The 21223-nt window shown below is 36.6% G+C and overlaps 1 protein-coding gene across 10 annotated transcripts in view; it reads left to right on the top strand.

Annotated features, from left to right (window-relative positions):
• The window catches only part of NFIB (nuclear factor I B), a 462184-nt gene that overhangs the window by 396878 nt on the left and 44083 nt on the right, over positions 1–21223 (top strand). The gene's annotated exons all lie outside the window — the stretch shown is intronic.

The following is a 21223-nucleotide window of genomic DNA, read 5'->3' as shown; positions in this document are numbered from 1 at the left end:
GAGGTTCCTCTAGAGACTTTCGAGTACGATGCCAGCTGGCTTCAAAAGTTCCATTTAGCCAAAATTTCATAATTGAATCGATATGGATTATATCTTCTTCATAAGATGATTGCAGTGAAATTATTTTTAGATAATGTACTAGTCACATGTCATCAAAGTTACAAAAGTCCCTTATTTTCCATGTCTATTGGACTTCTTCTCCCAGACAGAATGATCTTTTAGAACCTCCAATTATGGATGTCTGTCTGCATTCGTGGGTTGGATTGCAGCAAGACTACAAGCTCTGATTCAATGAGATCAGATTGCTACTCTGTGTAGGGTATTTCAGGGAGCAGCCACACTTTGAGCGGTTTACAGGTGCCAGTTACTGAAAATTCCCATTTCAAGGAAGCCATAATTCCATTTGAGAAGTGGGTGCAGCGTAAACAATAAATACAAGTGTAATGTAAGGAACTTTGTGTCTGAGTCAATCTAATTGTTCTTTCTAGATGAAACTATGACCCAGTCGTAGGGCAGCTTTGAAGAAAAGTAGAATTTTATAGACGTTATTTGGCTCTCTAAATGGAGACTTAGCTCTTTTTCATTCTTAAAGTCTATTGGATTAAATATATTTCATTAGACATCCTCATGCCTTTTGGCTACAATGAGAGGAAAAGTATTAAACATAGAAATTAAAAAATTAGCTAACTCCAGTGTCTTGTTGGTATGTGTGTGTATAAATACGATTTACATCAGCAGCATAAAAAATAGTTGAAAATTTATCTTTTACATCAGATATTACATTTTATTAAAAGCATAAAAGAAAAAAAATTCTCTTTACCAATGGCTTTTAGCCCATGACTTGAGTGTCTATATCTCAGGTTGGGGGACTGCGTACTAGGTTACCTCAGGAAACGAATGACTCTGAAGCATAGCAGTTAAAGTCAAAGTCAGCTCCTTATTCAGGAGCTGCTGAATATTATTTATAGACGTTTGCTATAAATAGACGTTGTTATATAGACGTTGCTTATTTGCTGCTCCCCATTTTCATACCACGCACCATAGGGTTTAAAGAATAATGAAACAACTTCATGGAGGAATTGGACTTTGAGTCAGGTGGGTCTCCTTCAGCATGTTGAGATTGTCAACTGGTAAAGAAGGGCCAGGGCAGGCAGAGGGAAAAGTAGAGCCAAGCACTGCGCAAGAGTGAATTTCAGAATGGCCACGTTGTACTGTGTGGCGGGACACTGCGTGGGTAAGGAAATAAGGAGAGATGATGGGCTGTTTTAAAGAAGGATCTGAAAATCAGCTGGAGAGTTTCAGCTCTGAGATGACCTCCCCCTCTTCCAAATCTCTTCTTCAGACAGCAGACAGGGTCTTTATAAAACGTAATACCATCATATTACTGCCCCGCTTAAATCCTTCAGCAACTTTCCAGTCCTCTTAGGAGAAAATCCAAATTCTCTTGTAAATGATGGACAAGCCCTGTTCCTTGTCTGGCCTCAGACCGCCACCCTGGCCTCAGCAGGTGCTGGCTGCTGTTTCTTCTTGCACTTTACTTGCTGCTTTGTAATGCTGGGGAAGGCAAAACCTAAGAGCTTCATCTAAGCCATGCCCTCTGGAATTCTCCTCTTCTACCTCTCCATCTGGCACAGTTTTTGGCATCTTTCAAGTCCCAGCCTAAATTGAGGAAGTTCAATCTAAATTAGATCTTGCTATTTTTCTCTCCTGACACCCCATAGTGTCCTTTCATTGTTCTCGTAATAGATAGTTACGTGCTCATTTACGGGATTCGTTGTCTAAATCTGTCTGCGCTGTAAGGGCAGGGACCTTATCTATTTTGGCTATTATGTAACCAGCACCTTGGTGCATAGTAGGGGCACAAAAGATATTTGTTGGATAAATGAAACACTGATAGAGCATCGGTCTCATTAGTGAAGGCAAGAAATAGTATTTCTGGGACTTTCACCAGATTTGCAGAACTAAGAATAAAAAAACAAAACCCTCAACCCTTTATATATTATTGCTTGTTTAACTGGGCATTGTCAGTTTCTTCTAAACAAAGCCATATTTTCCCCTTCCGAAAATTATTCTGGAAAAGATTCTAATGGTAATAATAATAACACTGTGAATGTGTGGGAATGGATGTGTTGTTCAGAAGTGTAGGTGTTCTTTATTATAGAGAGTGTCACTTTTTAAAAATTGATTCCTCTTTCAGCCTATTGAATAAAGCCAATCTCAAATCATATTATAAAACATTTTTGAAAAGTAGAAGGGAAACTGTCATTCTTTCTCTTTGTAAAATCGTTGTATTGTCTTGGTGATTTTCTTTTGTCAAGATGACTAGAATTACTGGAGAAGTCTGGAAGGGCATATTATATTAAGAGTAAGGAAGAATGATCCATTCTCAAGTGTACTTACAAAAAAAAATACTCTTGTCACTTTAATTCTGAAGACCCTGAAGACTTTGTAATGTGCACAATAAGCCATTGTGGGAAGAAGACTTGAACTACAATAAAAAAAAATGAGGGCAGTACAGTACTATCTTTTTAAATTTGCTAAGCCACATGCAGTCCTTTTGTTCTTAGAAAATTGCTTTTTTAAAATTTGCAAAATAAAATGCCCCATGGTTGTTCTTGTCCGTCTTCAAATATTCTTCAGACACACTTGCCCATCATGAAGGGAGTATTCTAAAGGGCGTACTGAGCACCACTCGATATTTGTAATGGCTTTAGTCCATGTCTTATACTTGTTTCTCCCACAAAGCCCTGCGCTAATTGGTAATCAATAACTACTTATTGGTTGATTGAAGTATGCTTGTGTTTATAATTGGCAGAAATGTTTAAAATTTCCCATTAATTATTTCCCAAGCACGCCTTATTCTGTTAGTGTTCACTTTGCATATTAAAAGCCTGCCAGAGCCCTTAGCAACACTAATTTTTGAAACATAAGAATTAAAGGTAACAAAATTATGGACAATACGTGGCATTCTACTTTCCCTTATAATCTGAACACCAACCTAAACAACCATTGAGATTTATTCCATGTAGGCAAAAATATAGGATGTAATGTAACTAAAGTAATGCTGTATACTCACTGTATTTTATTTTAAGAAGAAATCAGGCAAATTTGCAGTGAAAAAAATCTAGGTTTATGTAATAATTAATATTTATGTGCTTCCTAATAATTTAATGAAAAAAGTATTTTTATTTTAGGGTATTATAAGCATAATTACTCATATTTGTATGTCTTTTTTTTTCACAATGCAGGAAAGTTACAGTGTCCTAGTCATAACAGAATTGTAATTTTTAATTTTGCGGAATAGAGACATGAACATTTAAATTTTTTTTTTTTCAACGTTTATTTATTTTTGGGACAGAGAGAGACAGAGCATGAACGGGGGAGGGGCAGAGAGAGAGGGAGACACAGAATCGGAAACAGGCTCCAGGCTCTGAGCCATCAGCCCAGAGCCTGACGCGGGGCTCGAACCCACGGACCGCGAGATCGTGACCTGGCTGAAGTCGGAGGCTTAACCGACTGCGCCACCCAGGCGCCCCTGAGACATGAACATTTAAAAACTAAGCACTATGTAATAGTGTCAGATAGTTGGTAGGAATCTATATAATTTGCTTAAATTTCTCCTGATATATAGTGAGGGAAACTAAACTAAATTTATCAGTATCTACATTATGTAATACTTATATTTTTACTTTGTGTTCTTTTACATGTTGGGAAGGGAAGGAAAAAAGAAAACTGGCCACTAACAAAGAGCCAGGCAGCCGCTGTTACATTTCTTTCCTAGATTCTAAAGCATCCTTTCTTGCTAATCTCTTCTATGAATTTCCCAGCCTTAAACTTCCTGACTGTTCCAACGCACTTGAAAACTTGGGTTTTTTGTATATGATGTTCCATCATTTTCGGTTTTGATGGTTAAATTAATAGAACCAGATTAGCTTATCAATGTGCACGCTGACAACTTCTTTTATTCCAATAGCACACAAAAAATACCATCTGAGATCTTGTGTGCCTTAATTTTTTTCCACCTGAGCCACTTCAGAGACTCAATTCCTACTTGATGTACTTCTCTTGAAATCATTAGAGTACTTTTTATAACTTCTAATAAAAGAGGGAAAAAAAAAAGAAATAGGTCTTGTGTTTTCTTCTAATAAATTACTTTCATGGGGCTAAGTCTTGTCATATGATAATGCCTAGGAATTTTTTAATAACTTTTTTTGATGTTTATTTATTCATTCTTATGAGAGAGACAGAGCATGAGTGGGGGAGGGGCAGAGAGAGAGGGAGACACAGGATCCAAAGCAGGCTCCAGGCTCTGAGCTGTCAGCACAGATCCCTATGCAGGGATTGAACTCGTGAACCACGGGATCATGACCCGAGTTGAAGTCGGGCGCTTAACGGACTGAGCCACCCAGGCTCCCCAATACCTAGGAATTGAACAGACTGACAAATGGTATGCTTGGATATTTGAAACAATGCTTTATCAATAACATTCTGTCACTGCCATTCTAATACTTGAAGATTCATCTAAGCCTGCATATAAGGCTCCTAAAACACTATTTAATAGACATTTATGACACAGTAAATATATTTGTTATATACAGCTGGGCTTTCTAAATGGAAAACTAAACAGCTTCTCAGTCTGATGAGTATTTGAACAACTTAGTTGTATAAATTGTAAATTCAAAAAACCTTTTCATGCAGTAAAATTTTACTAATTCCAACACATTTGGGATTTTAGGTAATTGGACTCAATTAACATTTATCAAATGCCTATTATTTGCCAGGAAGTTTTCTAGGCATTGGGCACATAAATATGAATAAATTAAATTTCCAGCCCTTGACCTGCTGAGCAGAAAAATAATATTTTGCTATTTATGAAAAAAGGTTCTTCAGAGAGAATAAATCATGTAAACCAGACTATGAGGGGACTGTCTGTGCCTCAGAAGTAGTTTACTTTTAAGCAGTATGGGACGTAAATCTTTACACAAAAATCAATGAATTGGTATGTTACCCGAAACTAGCACTACTTAGCAGTATATTGGTAGGTTATTAGAATTTTAGGGGTAGTTTAAAAATGTATACTGGACTCTCAAATAGGTAGTATTCAGGCATCATGCTCTGGTTGCTCTAAGTACTAGAAAATAACACTAACTTTACAAATTTACAGTTCAATCACATAAATAAGTCTCTTCAGTTAGTCTTTTGAAGTTTTCATATATTTCCTAGCCCTAGAGATATTTTGTAATAATTTTTGAACTGTTTCATTGGTAGTATGGTTTTAAATCTTGTGCTAAATGTCAGGTTCCGCTTCGTAGAGTTGTACGAGAATGTAGTATTAAATATCCAATGAATTGAACCAAAAGTCTCCAGGGAACACTGGGGCTACAGAATAATAATGCCAACCTAACATCATGAGTTCAGTCAGTCATAGAAGATATAATGATAGAACCAGAATAAGAGACCAGTATTTCTTGGTGTGAGTTGAAGGAATGTTAATGGGCACACTAGATACAAGAGCATTCAACGGAGTTTGGAAAACTCCATTGTAACAAAAATGTAACCTTTTTTTTCATTCATGAATCAATTTGTAGAATGTTTAATATACTGCCATGTGCTATCAATGTGGCTATCCTTGAGTGGATATTGACCGTGTTTAAGTTTGTGAGGTCAGAACATCTTTTTTTTTTTCCCACTCAAGAATCTACAGAGAGGTTTAATCCTAGGTTCAAATTTTGGAAAACAGTGCTTTAACCTTAACTACAGTCCAACAAATGATATAATCTCAAGATTTCTGTAGAAGAAATAAAAGGAAAGATTTCTATAGAAATATGGGAGCTGCATAAATGAGCAGCTTTTACAAATAGTTGAATAACTACTGTCTGGGGGTCATTAACATTAAAGAAGTCCTAGAAGAAGGCAAGGCAAATGCTTAGTAATCTTCCTGGAAGGATTTTTAAGCTCCCTTTGGGAACCAGATAGAACACCAATAATTCCTTACATTCTTAAGGTTTATATCACAAGGATTAAATATCAAGTGCACAAATATCAAATTTTGAACTGGACAAAATCTGAGATATAAGTGCTTTTGATAAGTGCATGTCAAGAAATGGTTTGAATGTAATGTGCAAGCACAATTTTTAAGGTTTTTTGTTTGTTTGTTTGTTTGTTTAGCTGATAATTGAAAATATCGAAAGTGAATGATTTGCAGCTCTTGCCAAACTTTCTGTGAACCTCTCCATGTACCATGATGCCATTGGAGAGCAAACTCCACACTCCGGGGATTCCTTTGTCCTGCTATATTTCTTTCTCCTTCAGCTACACTGCTATAGTTGAAAAATCACAATGTGAGCATCTTTCAAACAGAAAGAAAAACAATAAATCGTAGGTGAAAGCTTTCATCAGCAGCTTCTAACCAGAGGAGTATTTTGGACGGGGCAAACCTGGGGACTTGTTAGAAAGACCAATACTACTTAATAGGGGAAAGTTATATTCAGTGCTCTGGAGACTTCATGACTTGAAAATATAGCATTTTTTTTCAGACAAACGACATTGGGTAATTAGTTTGGAAAAATAACAGCTTGCGATTTAATGCTGGGTCTCTGGATTGATGGAGCACAGCCTAAAATAGGAAAGTGGAAAACCCATGAGAGATGGTGCGCTCAGTATGATAGTGCGCCATGCAAAGTTTTTTGGAGTGATAAAAGGTTTTAATTCAAATCCTTTTACACATTGATGTCATGTTTAAGTTTATTTTAAAGTAGTTTAGAAAGCCAGTTTCTTTTGAGTTATTATACTATGAATATCATATACAGTAAGAGATTGATTTTTCAGGGATAGAACACGGATTATGAGAACCCTAAGCAAGATGTAGTTCAAGGGCCTTCTTTTTCAGCTAAGCAATCTGAGGATCATTGAGGGGCTGTCTTATCCCAAGTGTCTGGATAATGAAGAGCAGAGCCTAGGTCTTCTTTTTTTAAGGCTGGTTTTTTTTCCCCTCTGTCATCCCACAACCCATCTAGAGAATAAATATGTAAACTTAACCTATTTAGGGAGAAATGGAGAAATAGGAGAATTTGAAAGTATTCAACATTGTCTTGGCAGATGGACAGTTTTTCACGGAAGAGTCTGTTAAATCTTGTAGAACAAAAATGGGGGAGTGGAGGTGAATTTATGAGTTTTCAGGGTTCTGGAAGAATTGTCAAAACAAAGTATCGAGATAGTAAAATGTATATCTGATTTTTTTTTTAAACCTATCTCTTAATATTAGTGTCATGATTAGAAGTTTTTGAACTAAAAAAACAAACAAGATATGCATGCTTGTGATAGATAAATGTGGAGAAGAGCCTTGGATTGAATGTTGAAACATGATGTTTTAAAAGCTTTTTTGTTTGGGAAAACATGAAAGTAGACAGCTTCATAAGGTGAACGTCCATGTACCCAGCTTTAAACTGTTAACCAACATTGCCAATCTTGTTGCATTTACTAACTCTCTGTTTTTTGAAGTTTTCTTAAAATTAAAGCCCAGACATTGTCATTTTACTTATAAATACGTCTAAGTGTTTTTATTTTTATTTTTAACACAACCCCAATACTAGTATCAATTTAACAAACGTAATAATAATTGCTTAATACCACCTAATATGTATTCCATATTTAAATTCCCCGGAATATTTCATAGGCTGTTTTGTTTAAATGAGGACCCAAAACGGTCCGTTTAATGTGCTTGTATTTTCAGCCTCTTTTTAACCTATAATAGTTATATTGACTGTTTTTCTGTATTAACTATTTTTATTCTAACTCCTTTTTCTATGTCATCTATTTGCTGAAGGAACCACAGAAACGTAATTTTGTGTTCAATAAATACATGTAAATGAGGAAAACCAGATCTTCCTGCCCTTTGTGGCTACTGTTTACTGAGCACTTACTACCTTCGAGGACTGGGCCAAGACTTTACATGTATTTTGCTTTTCAACGCTACTCAAAGAAAAACCATTTTACAGATCATTTAAACTAATCACTACATTGATTAAGAAAGTTGACATCAATCACACAGATGATAAGTAGCAGAAGTAAAATGGGAACCCTTGTTCATTTTGCTGTAGAACCCATTCTACATACACTACTGTCCAAACAAGTCATTGTGATGTGCTTTGCAAACTAGTTATAAAACCTCTATGACGTTTTTGTTTTGTTTTTTTCCCCCTAGTACATGGAACTTAAATACAGATAAATGCACGTAATGTAAGAAGGGTGTGTAGACTCTAGGGTTTCATGAATACAGTCCTTGGACTGGTCATGTTAAGATCTCATTTATATTTAATACTAAGACGTTGTTAATAAATAATCCTAAAGTCTTGGGGCGCCTGGCTGGCTCAATTGGTAAAACACGTGACTCAATCCTGGAGTCGTGAGTTCAAGCCCCACGTTGGGCCTAGAGCTTAGTTAAAAAAAAAAAAATGTAATTAAAAGGGGCACCTGGGTGGCTCGGTCGGTTGAGCGTCCAACTTCGGCTCTGGTCATGATCTCACAGTTCGTGAGTTCGAGCCCCGCGTCGGGCTCTGTGCTAACAGCTCGGAGCCTGGAGCCTGATTCAGATTCTGTGTCTCCGGCTCTCTCTGCCCCTCCCCCGACTCGCACTCTGTCTCTCAAAAATGAATAAATGTGAAAAAAAATTTTAAAAACCCATAATTAATAAAAAATAATCCTAAAGTCTAGAATGTCATGTATCCATATGTGCATGTTTTAGTTCTGTTTCAATATTTTGCCTTATGCTTAGAGCACTATAATGGTGATCAGGAAACCATGTACTGGTGTGGCCTTAGACAAATCCCTTAATTTCAGAAAGATTTAGAGTTTTCATCTGTAAAATAACAGGGTTGAACACTAAGGTCCCTTCTTGTCCAAAATTCTAGATTTTAAATTAATTGAACTCAAAGAATTTTTAGATCTGCACTACTTGAGTTTTTAAGCTTTCATTAACATGGATCTTTTTGAAAATTCAGAAAGTTTTCCGTTTCCTAAATTATTTTCTAGATGTTTATTTTAAATACTGTCTTTGAATAACACAATAATTGGGCTGTTTATGTGCTCGCAGGCACCATATGTTTTGCCTTATAGCTGAGGAATGTGCAGTTCTTACAAATACATGTCCTGTCCTGCACCATCCTGGTACAACAAATGATTGATAGAGATTGAGTTATTATAACAGAACCTTGTTATGGGATCAGTGTCTCCTACTTTGAAAATAAATGACTCAGCCAGACGGCAACATTTATTTTCTCTAAATGACTAGGGATGTAGCAATAGGAGACCATTATCCTGTGACAATATTCTGTTTCATTGACATTATCTCACAAATGTAATTGGTCCATTACTAAATAGAGGTTTTGTTACTGATCAATTTCACGTGATTTCTAAAACCATTAGGATAATAAATATGCCATCATAGTAATTTCATTGACAGAAGGTTCTTTTTTTCTTCATTTACATTTGTTAGAGGAAAAATATAGATTTAGGTTGAACTTAAACACTACAATTTATACCAGTTTTGGCTACTTTTCCATTAAGAGAAATAGAATATTGTGCAGAGTAATCATATTTGCATTGAGCGGCTGAACTAACGACCTTAACATTTTCGTGATTTTTTTCCTCTACCACACTAAACCACATCAAATCATAATTGTTCCTAAGCAATTAGTTTACTACCTCATTTTAATGATTTTATTTGAAATAAGTTCCAGATCATTTCTAGGACTTTCCTGTAAATCCACTAAAGTAACACATCAGTTAAATCAACCCTAACCATTACCAGCATGGATAATAACAGCATTAGTAACAACAGAAACCTTGAGATGTCTTGTAGCATAAATGTTTCTAAATGCATGGCTTTTCCCCAAATGTTCTCCTCTAAAATCTCATCTGTAATCTTGTTAAATTAGAACTCTTCCAGTATCTTTCTGACTTTTACAGCTAAGGTTACGGTATTGATTTTATTTTATAGTCCATGGCTCTCAGATGCTTAACACTAATAAGCCTCTATAGCCAAGAGGTTTTCCCCAGAGGCATGGTGAATAGCAGCTATTTACCTATGCCAATATTTAATAAGGGACTAAAATATACTCCAAATCCTGCATAATTGTGTGGTGTTTTTCCTCCTTGCAAGCAAGGTTTTCTGACATTACTCAAGACACTTTACCATTGTCTGTCTGAAATTGCTTAATGGACAAAAGCATTTTGAAGTATTTTTTAAAAGTAGTTTTCATTTATTCAGTATTCATTTAGCACTCTTCATTATTCAAAGGGTTGTTGTCTTTTTTTTTTTTTTTTTTATTTTTTTTAATGTCTCAGGAAGATGTTTGTGAGCTGCAAAGTGGTTTGAGCTTTAACTTTGTATTGGGTGTAGGTGTAGCCTGGAGACTTTTTTTTTTTTTATAATAGAGATGCGATAGAGACTTGTAGTAACATGCTGCTTAACGTACTGGGATTGAAGTATACAATGGAGAGACTTAAACGATCACGAATGTTTTAAATTGCTGAAGAATACAGTAATATGCACAAGTGTAGTTAAGATGAAACAGCTCAATGATTAAAGTAAGAATTTTCATTTATTTCACATGAAGGCTACCATATTTTCTTTTTTAAAAAAAGAACTGATTTCATTTTTAAAAAAAGATTGAAAATTTTAATTGAAGATGATATCTTATCTCCTCTTAATGTAGCTTGTCGTTTTCCAGAGTTATTTTAGAGTGTGATAAATGTAAATATATATATGGAGATACTTTCTTAACATGGCAGCTAATTATTTTTTTGAATCATCTGGCATCATCATGAAACTACTGTAGTGGGATTAAGTCCATATGTCTTGTCATAACATTCCGAGCTTTTTGTTAACTTGGAGTGTGTGGGAAGGACTTATTCACATTTGCCACACAATCATAAAATTTTACATCTAGAAGAGTCTTTGGAAACAGATATTCAGATATTCTCTTCACTTGTATTCTCAAAAATACATTGTTTTGCCTTTAGCCAGCTAAATTGCAAATGTTACATTTAGGCATCTCATATTTTATATATTTTTGTAACCTCCAGTACTGAAGACCCGTGAGGTATGTCCTTACATTATAATACTCTGTGGAGCCACAGGCAGTATTTCCCCCCCATATATATTTTCCTTTTTTCTTATAGTAACAGTAAAAATTACTTGTGGGAGTTTTGGGAAAACAAACTGTCAAATATAAATAAGAAAATAAAAATCACCTATAATCCTATCACATAGATTTTTATAATGTAATGGCATTTTACCATGTCATTCAATTTCCACTCTACAAAGGCTGCATAATATACCAGTTCCCCCTCGCTTGTACTGTAAATTTGTAAATGTCTACTTTGCTTATGGAGGTGTAAGTAGTTTGCAAGCTTTTATGTAATGAAGATACAGCGAACATCACCGTATGGAGATATTTGTGCTTCAATCTGATTATTTTGTTCCAATCTAGTCATATTTGCTGTCCCTGAATCTAGCATACTGTCTATCTGGCATCATGTCACCAAGTAGATCGTCCATGAAATTTTGTCAAAGGAATGAATACCTTCCTACTATAGAATTACTGAGTTAAACATTGTCCACTTTTAAGGCTTTTGGTAAATATTGGTACAGAATCCAGGAAGGTCTTATGAATTTACCTTCCTACTAGCGGTTCCTGAGCAGTTGGTTTAACTCCACTGTCACATCCATAATATTGAAATGTAGCACATGGTTCCATCCGCCATTTTGAAATCTGTCATCTGAAATATATATATATATATTTTAATTTTTTTTTTAACGTTTATTTATTTTTGAGACAGAGAGAGACAGAGCATGAACGGGGGAGGGTCAGAGAGAGAGGGAGACACGGAATCAGAAGCAGGCTCCAGGCTCTGAGCCATCAGCCCAGAGCCCGTGAGCTCGAACTCACGGACCGTGAGATCATGACCTGAGCCGAAGTCGGATGCCCAACCGACTGAGCCACCCAGGCGCCCCATGAACGGTGTCTCCATGGCCTTGGGACGCTGCCCGTGCACCTTTTTTTTTTTTTTTTGGTCATTTACATTTCATTTAAACCATTGGGTTTACTTTTTCCACAGTAAAATGTGATGTCGCATAGTTCCTCCATTTTACTGTGGAAAAAAAAAAATGGGGAAATGGAGACTGTACCTCAGGGATTATATAAAGCTTTCAAGTAAAGGTATAGCCCACTGTGCTCTGCCTCCCTTCTTCAGCCTTCAGGGCACACTCCCTCAGGGCACCTCCCAGCCACCACTCCTTTATCTGTAGGTAAAACTTAAGGCAAAATTCCCAGGGGTTCTCCACAGGGAAACAATAGAAAGTAATACATCAGAGCTTTGGGCTGGAATCTCCTAGGCTTGATAATTGCATAATGTTTATACAGTTTTACATAATGTTTTACATAATGTTTATACATTTGTTTATACATAATGTTTATACAGTTATAAATAACCTCTAAACTTTCCTCCCCTCTTCCTGATGTACCCCAAGGCAAAAACAGAGGAAGAGAATCCTTGGTCTCTATGAGCGTTCAGTTGGCAGAGTCCAGTTCCCTGCCTTCTTCTCGTCCTCCGGGCACGGGGCCCAAGCTGTTTGCTTCTCTCTGGACTGACTCTGGATTTATGGCCTGATATAAAAGTATCAGATTTCTAGCTCCTGACCTACAGTGTGGTCCCCACACACTGGATTTGGTAGCCTCTCATCTATTACAAACAGCATTTTTATTTTATGCAGGTAGCTTGTTCCTTTGTCATGGTGGCTTCCAGCTGCCACCCTAGCATTTTAATGGACGGCAGAAATTCCCCTGTTTGGCTGAAGTTCGTTTCCCACCCTCAGTGGCTTGTGTCGCTTGACCGAATTTCGGCAGAGTAATGGATGTGTTCACCACCTTTGCTTCATTCAACAGTGAATTTGGTCTCTGTCTCTGAGGAGATTTTCTATGTACAAAAATTTTATTCTTTGTAAATTTATAAAACTCTCGAAGAAAAAAAATCGATGAACGTCTAAAACCTGTAGAAGATAAAGAAACCTAGAAAACTCTAAGAGGTATTGCCTTGTAAGACTTGCCAATATAAGGTAAGCTTAGCAAATCTTAGAGAGACTATATGAGCTAAGTGTTACCACATAGGCACGTTCCTTCTTTGGTCTCTGTCATGCTCATCCTAAAGGGTCAAGGTTAACAGAAGTTTCCCTCTTATTGTTTTTCATTGCTCCTGAGTTTTCTTCTGCAAAAGAAAAAAAAAAAAATCCTGTAACATCTGTTCGGCATCTTGATAATGTAAAAAATAAAGAAGGCATTTTTAACAACGATGATGGTTTTTTAAGCACTTCATAATAAAACATACCTTAACCTTAAATACTGGAAAACAACAGAAGCCAGCAAATGATGACTTGCAGGTAGAGGGCTGGGTTGTTTGCAAGCATAGTATATAAATGAGGAAGACAATTTAGGAATATGGGCAAGGATTGGACTGTTAAAATATTTTGAGACAATTTGCTTCTTTGTTAACTAGATAGAAATGTTTTTCTAAATTATAGGAATGGCACAATTAATATATTTTAATTTAGTGTTCTACCATGCTGAAATTAATAGCTTCCAGAAATTCAAGAATTCTTGTGTGCTCTTACATAACTGATTTGAAATAGCTTAAACCGTATGTATTATTGTAGAGAAGAAGAATAGACTTTTTTTTTTTTTTTTTATTAAGAAAATGACGTGTTTTCTATATAGGTGATAGAAATTCGATTTGTAACCTTAATCTACTCAAGCATATTGGAAAAGCTAACATATTGCTCTACTATATGTGAAAAAGGAGCAGGTGTCCCAGACAGGCAGGTGTTAAGGTGGCTGTTTGAGCTTGCCCTAGATCACTAGTTGACTTCAGTGAAGTTCTACTAACAGGTGGCTAACTGATGGGAGTGCCATGTGACATTTATCCCGGGAGCGACTTGGATGACAGGCTGCTACAGACTGAGGAAGGGGTCTTTGCTTTGATGAAGAAATTGCCAAAACTCATGTCTCATTAGTGTTTCCTAAGGTTCTTTGGAAGTGAACAACAGTTTAATTAAGGGCTGACGTAAACACGTTTCTGCACACTTTCCCTGCAGCATTTTATCACATTAGAATTGATCAAAATTGTTGCCTTGGGCTGACTTGAACAGATATACATCTGGAGCGCCATTTGTGCAAGCTGCTGATGAGTCGAGTGCATACGCTGTGTTTCACAGCAACGCTCTTCCTTTGTAGATGAAATTACCTTGTTGGGAGATGAGTTGATCTAACTCTTTATTTGCTTAAACCTTTATCTCTTTGAAGTGATGCTGTAAAATGAATGACACATCAGGGCTTAGGATGTATGTGTGCCCCAGTGCCAAAAAAAATTATATTATGGCTAGTAAAAATTGTGGGATGATTTGATTTTGCAGACTACTTATTTAAAGCTATGCTTCAATATAAATGAACCAGCTTATATATCACTAGCCTATTTGGACTTTTTCTTATTAGTGATCTTTTATTATGTGTTTAACTTTACAATTGGTTGCTAAAGCCATAGCTAATTGTCCAATTACAAATCCAAACTTGGGTATAGACACGGGAGAATAACACCATCAATGTGAATCTTCCTTTTTTTTTTTTTTTTTTAATTAGCCTCAGTGATTTCTTTCAGCAAGAAGAATTTTCTCTACAATCTAATATTATCCAAGTTGCAATTACTGAATGAGTTTTTGCTTTTGTATTTGTAAGTATCTGTCCTCACTGCTGAACTGTAAGCATCACCAGGTCAGGGAGCAGTTGGTCTTATTTAACATCTTGAACTTGATGCTTTGCCCTAGTTTCTCACACTTCCTAAAAACCCAGTGACTGAATATGGGTTTTGTTGTTGTTTTGTTTGTTTTGCTTTCCTTTACTTCTCATCTGGTGGTATCTGCTCCTGCAACTATGCCGTTTATGATATACCGAGGATGGTTATTTCATTCATCTTGTGCTCCTAGGTGTCAATCCGCCATCCAGCTTCTTTTTTATGCAAGAGACTCTAAAATAAACGGTCTGCTCTAACCTCTTCTACTGCCTTTCAGGGCTAGATTTTTGAAAATTCACTTCCCAAGTAGCATGTTCTTCCAGCCTCCATAATCTTTGTATCTTTAATAAAATCATCTTGTATAGGAGATAAACCATTAGTCAACTCACACACACACACACACACACACACACACACACACACACTATAGATAGAACAAGTACAAAGTAATAATGATAATACACCCATCAAAAAATTAAAAATAAAGTAAAGGGGCACCAAGGTGGCTCATTTGGTTAAGTGACCAACTCTCGATTTCAGCTCAGGTCGTGATCTCACACTTTGTGAAATTGAGCCCCACATTGGGCTCTGTGCTGACAGTGTGGAGATTACTTGGGATTCTCTCACTCCCTCTCTCTGTGCTCCTCCTCTACACCCATATGCACGCTCCTTCTCTCTCTCAAAAATAAATAAGTAAAGAAATATTTAGAACATTTAAAAATGAAAGCAAAATCCATCGGATAATATCAGACACAAACACAAGATAATTAAGGAAATCTAGACCTCTGCAGTCCCAGGAGGTATTGCTTAAAGTGGAAATAAATTAACTTGGTTCAGTGGATAAAATACCTCTCTATAGCTGGAATAAGAAGGTAGAAAGACATCATTTTCTCCCCTGAGGGAATGTCCTCTGCAAGGAAAGACAGTAGAATCACATCCTTCCTGGCTCCCTCCTCCTCCAGGAGACCATAAGTAAATGAATTTAGCTACAGTTTAAGTAAAATGGAATGATAAGGAAAAGCTTATGTAAAAATGGGATACCATGGTAGATCTTAAAGTGAGGAAGATATATTTTGAAGGAGAGGATTTCAACTACTGTTTTTATAATGAGCTGGGAGGAAGAAGGCCCAGAAGGGGACTAGAGGAGAGATTTCTGATATAACCAGGTACGAGTGAAAGGGGTCTAGTGGAAGCTACAAGAACAGAAAGAGAAAAAGATAATAGAGCTTTGGGAAAGGTTTTCCCTCCTGAGGTCAATTCACTTAAAAATTGTTACTTTCTGAATCAAATTTAAATGTCTTTGTCTCACTGCAAGCTGGCACTGGCCTTTGTTTCTTTCTCCTGGACCACCAACAACTCCTGCCTCCTTCCCACCAACAGAAACACCAGCTAATCCTTTTCTGATCGTGTTTCTTGTCTCCAACTTCTTCATTTCATGTATTATTCAACATATGCATTATTATGTATGTATTTTTATTCAACTTATTATATATTTATATATTGTTCAGCTTTATTATTATTCAACTTATTTTCAACCTAATCTTTTTTATCTATTATTCTTCCGGCTTGAGGGACAATAGATTATGAAAAGCATGACATTTGTTTTTCTCCACAGAAAGGTCACTTAAAACCATCTCTCCTATATATTCATTCCTCAAACATTTTTTTTTTTTATTTCTATAGCCTGTAAGTGCATTAAAAATAGAAACGGTATCATTTTTCAGTTTGGCATGAGGTCTGCTAGACTGCAGACATCCAAAATAAAATTAAAATCAAAACAATACTAGTTTGATTCATTATTAAAATGTAATGGCTAGAAACTCTACCCTTACTTCTCCCAGATAATTGACATTTTATTTTTATTCTTTCTCCAGTCCAGTGCGTTTTTTTCCTTTGACTGGGGGAGGGGTTTCACTTTGTGGCCCCTGTACACTTAGCCTAGTGCCTTGCACACGCTTGGTACCACTATCTTTTTATTGATTAATGGGCTCAAAAATTATTTTCATCTAGGGGCGCCTGGGTGGCGCAGTCGGTTAAGCGTCCTACTTCAGCCAGGTCACGATCTTGCGGTCCAGGAGTTCGAGCCCCGCGTCGGGCTCTGGGCTGATGGCTCAGAGCCTGGAGCCTGTTTCCGATTCTGTGTCTCCCTCTCTCTCTGCCCCTCCCCCATTCATGCTCTGTCTCTCTCTGTCCCAAAAATACATAAACGTTGAAAAAAAAATTATTTTCATCTAGTGGGAAGACAATGGCGGCGAAACCCACTTTCCAATACTATCATTCTTCATCAGTTTCTAAAGAAGTCGTTTCAGTGTGGACAGTGGACCTTCTTGTTCTTCTTTTTACTGTTATAAGTTAGCTTCATTGTCTGAGGAGAAGACAATTTGGGGTCCCTTTTACAACGTGAAGAGTGAATTTTATTTCGTTTCTGCTGTCTGGGCCTCTCTAATTCCTTTGAGTGTTCCGAACACGAAGATACCATTGTTACTCGATGCGTGCCTGCAGAGAACTGGAAAAATAAATGGGCTTATAAGAATTACCCAGTAAAGCCAAGGGTATGATATTGACTAGGAAACTGCAAAGGCTTCATTTCTGAAAAATTACCTAGTTCACCCATGTTCTTGAACTTCTGTACCAACACCCTTGATTATGTGCTCTTTATGAAAAAAAGTGACTCAGGTGAATTTGGCTGTGTTTAATGAAAATTTGGAAACCGTGATAATAGTTGCAAAATAGCCTTGGTCGAGCTTCTCCAAAAATGACATTCATTCTGCTTCCCAAGCTCTAGTCACATTTTACTGTTTTTCTGTGATGTACAGTAAATGCCTTATTATTTATACATGGAGTCTTTAGAAACTGGTTACGCTGGTTAATTTTATTTAAGATCTACATTTAAGTACAGGTAAAGCATAAGGCTGTCAATAGATATCTTTTTCTAAGAGTTCATTTTTTTAAGTGTTTATTTTTATTTTGACAGAGAAAAAGAGAGAGAGAGAGAGAGAGAGCACACGCAAGGGAGCACACCAGCAGGGTGGGGGCAGAGAGAGAGGGAGAGACAGAATCCCAAGCAGACTCCTCACTGTAAGTCCAAGGTAGGGTTTCATCTCACAGAACCTGAGACCACGACCTGAGTCTAAACCAAGTCAGACGCTTAACTGACTGAGTCACTCAGCTGCCCCTAAGAGTTAATTTTAAATTAAAAATTTGGAGGGGTATGTGGGTGGCTTAATTGGTTGAGTGTCCGACTCCTAATTTCAACTCAGGTCATGAACCCAGGGTCGTGAGATTGAGCCCCTAGTCAGGCTCCTCACTGAGCGTTGAACCTGCCTAAGAGGAGATTCTCTGTCTCTCCCTCTGCTCCTCTCCCTCTCTCGAACTCCCTTTCTCTCTCTCTCTAAAAAAAAAAAAAAAAAAAAAAAAATTAAATGTTTGGAATAGAAACTTAGTACACTATCTGCAAAGTGAGGGATAGAATATAGCTTCTTTCCACCCCTAAAAGCCTGTATGTCTATGATTAGCTTCTGGCAAGCCCAAATCTACATTTGTGCTATTAACTTTTAAAATCATATAGCTCCATGGACGCCTGGGTAGCTAAGTCAGTTAAGCATCTGACTCTTGGTTTCTGCTCAGGTCATGATCTCAAGGTTTTGTGAGTTCAAACCTGCCTGGGATTCTCTCTCTCCCTCTCTCTCTGCCCCTCCTCCGTTCATGCTGCCTCTGTCTCTCGTGAAATAAACAAACTTAAAAAAATCATATAGCTCTTAAATGAAACTGAGTATTATTTTTGGCATTTTGAAGGTATCTTAGCTGAAATGAGCTTTTTTTTGGTCTGTTTTTTAAAAGGTCTTACATTTTTTTTTCCTCTTCTTTGCAGCAGCGTTAATTGCTATAGTTTCATTAGGGATATACTTCTTTCATTTTTTTCTTTTTGAGAAAGATATAAGGAAATGGTTCACCAACTCATCAAAGTTCTGATAGGTTAATGACAGCCAGTTAGTCACAAATTATAGCTTATGGCTACAAATATACCTGTCATTTTTTTTTGACTGTGATGTCTACTATTTTAACAGTAGCATATCCATTCTTTAAGTGCCAGTGTGCTGAAACACATATTTAATTTTATTTCATGCCTTTACCAGAGTTCATGTAATTTTTCAAATGGCAAATCCTAATGATAACTAGTTTATTATATTAATAGCACCATATACATACATACATATATGTATATATACATATATACATGTATATATACAAATATATATACATATATACATGTATATATACACATATATATACATATATACATATATGTATATATTATATATATAAATTTATATATATTTATAAATATAAATATATATATATTTATATATATATATATATATATATATTTTTTTTTAATAGCACCATGAGGGGCGCCTGGGTGGCTCAGTCGGTTAAGCAACCCAACTCTTGATCTCAGCTCAGGTCATGATCCCACAGTTCGTGAGTTTGAGCCCTGAGTCAGGCTCTGTGCTGACAGTGTGGAGCCTGCTTAGGATTCTCTCCCTACTCTGTCTCTGCCCCTAAACTGCCCATGCTCTCAAAATAAATACATAAACATTTTTTTTAAAAAACAGCATGAAGCTTTTTTCTCGTTAAAAAAATAAAAATGGAAATTATATATATATAATATATAAACATATATTTATAACATAAATATAAAATATATAAATATATATATTTAATGCGATAAAGTTTTAGGTTTTTTTAAAAATAAAAATTTCTTTTTTACAGAAACTGAAATGTTTATAAGTGAAATTATTTGATGTCTGGGATTTGCTTTAAAGTAAAGCAGGGGCAGTGTGGATGGGGTAAAGGTGAAATAAGATTGGCTATGAACTGATAATTGTGGTAGTGCGACCTACTTTATACTGTTTATAATGTTTTATAATTCCCTTTTATTTTCTTATTTTGTATTAAAAAATTTAATGTTTATTTATTTTTGAGAGAGAGAGGAAGAGAGAGGCAGAGAGAGAGGGAGACACAGAATCCAAAGCAGGCTCCAGGCTCAGCGTGGGGCTCAAACTCTTGTACCGCGAGATCATGACCTGAGCTGCAGTTGTACGCTTAACTGACTGAGCCCCCCGGGCGTCCCTATAATTCCTTTTTAACTCGTGTGTATCTCCTCCCTAGTTTTTAGGTTTGCAGAAAGAAGCTGAAACCAAATCTAGTTCACCATTGTGTCTCCAGCAACTGCAACAGTGTCTGGCATCTATTAAGCCTACAATAAATATTTATGGAAGGAATGTGTTAATTAATCTATCTTCTTAAGTGGCCTCCATGATTGCTGTCTCCATTGTGGCTAATTCATCCTCCATGTAGTTTCCGGAGGGATGGCTTTGAACTGTAAATGTGATCATATTTTGTTCATACATAGCATTCTCCCATCAGGGTAAGCATTCAGAAATTTATACACAAGGTCCGTGGCCCTTCATTGTGTGAGGGAGCTCCTTGCTTCCGCCTCCATCTCTGTACTTCAGACCACTCCACAGACTACTTGTATGACTTGTGTATTTTATGCCCCCCTTCTTCAGAACATTTTCTCTCTCTGGGAGTGTCCTCCTCATCCACATTTTAAACATGGCGCCACTGAGGCACCATCCTTTACCTGGGGAGGCCGAGGTGATCGCTGTCCTTGTGCAGTGAGCCTGGAGAAGTAGCAGCAAACACAACCACAACGCCTCTGCTTTCAACACACTTCCTGCCTCTCAACTCTGGCAGCCATTTTCTTCTTATCATTTTCCTCTTCACTGACAGGGAGTATCTCTACAGCAGTTACTTTTTATTTTTCATGACATCCTCGACTTTACCTGGCAAATAGAGGAAGCCAATAAATATTTGCAGAATGAGCAAATGAAGGAATGTACTTTTTGTTAAACAAGTAATGAGTTTTCCATAAAAGATATTAAATCAATGATAGACTTACCAGCATTCCCAAAGGTTGTTTTTCACATTTGCACCAGGTTTTCCTCTGTTTTTTTCCACAGTGTAGTCAGCAGGTCAAAAGACAAACCCTTGAATCGTGTACATCTAAGAATGAAATGCTGAGGTAAAAAAGACCTTGATGTCAACCAAGGTGCCGAGGGAAACATGATACTTAGTTTTTCAAAAGTTCAAGATTCATTTAGTAGGAAGAATAATTCTGATGATAATTTTAATGAAGACTTGGGTTAACTTCAGTGGAGATTGCATCTGACAGATATTTCAAGTCTCCAATAAAACTGGGCCTTTGACCCTCAGTACATATTTTGTACAAGAGCCAAAGTACAAAAATAATAAAATGTGGGAAAAGAGGTCTTTTATTATGTTAATGTGAATGTTATAGCTGAAGAAAGAAGCTTGA

The sequence above is a fragment of the Herpailurus yagouaroundi genome, unplaced genomic scaffold (genome assembly GCF_014898765.1).
Source record: "Herpailurus yagouaroundi ecotype Mexico unplaced genomic scaffold, PumYag 160, whole genome shotgun sequence".
In the NCBI taxonomy this organism is placed as follows: domain Eukaryota; kingdom Metazoa; phylum Chordata; class Mammalia; order Carnivora; family Felidae; genus Herpailurus; species Herpailurus yagouaroundi.
This window is presented reverse-complemented; position numbering and strand designations above follow the sequence as displayed.